Source organism: Cebus imitator, unplaced genomic scaffold (assembly GCF_001604975.1).
Source record: "Cebus imitator isolate Cc_AM_T3 unplaced genomic scaffold, Cebus_imitator-1.0 Scaffold393, whole genome shotgun sequence".
NCBI classification, from domain to species: Eukaryota; Metazoa; Chordata; class Mammalia; order Primates; family Cebidae; genus Cebus; species Cebus imitator.
Window position 1 is genome coordinate 1,086,172 of NW_016107708.1, and position 238 is coordinate 1,086,409.

The following is a 238-nucleotide window of genomic DNA, read 5'->3' on the forward strand; positions in this document are numbered from 1 at the left end:
CTTCCACAGCATAGTTTACCTTTTTACTTTCTTTTTTTTTTTTTTTGATGAGAAGTTTTTTTTTTTTTTTTTTTCTTTTTTTCACTTTTTTTTTTTTTTTTTTGTCTTCAGCATTAGTCTTACCCTGTTTCTGAGAACTCTGCTTAGCCCAGGCCATAGAGATATTCTCCTGTTTTCTTTTGGATGTTTTGGTTTTGCTGTTTGTTTTGTCTTTACATTTTCATATGCAATCTGCCTG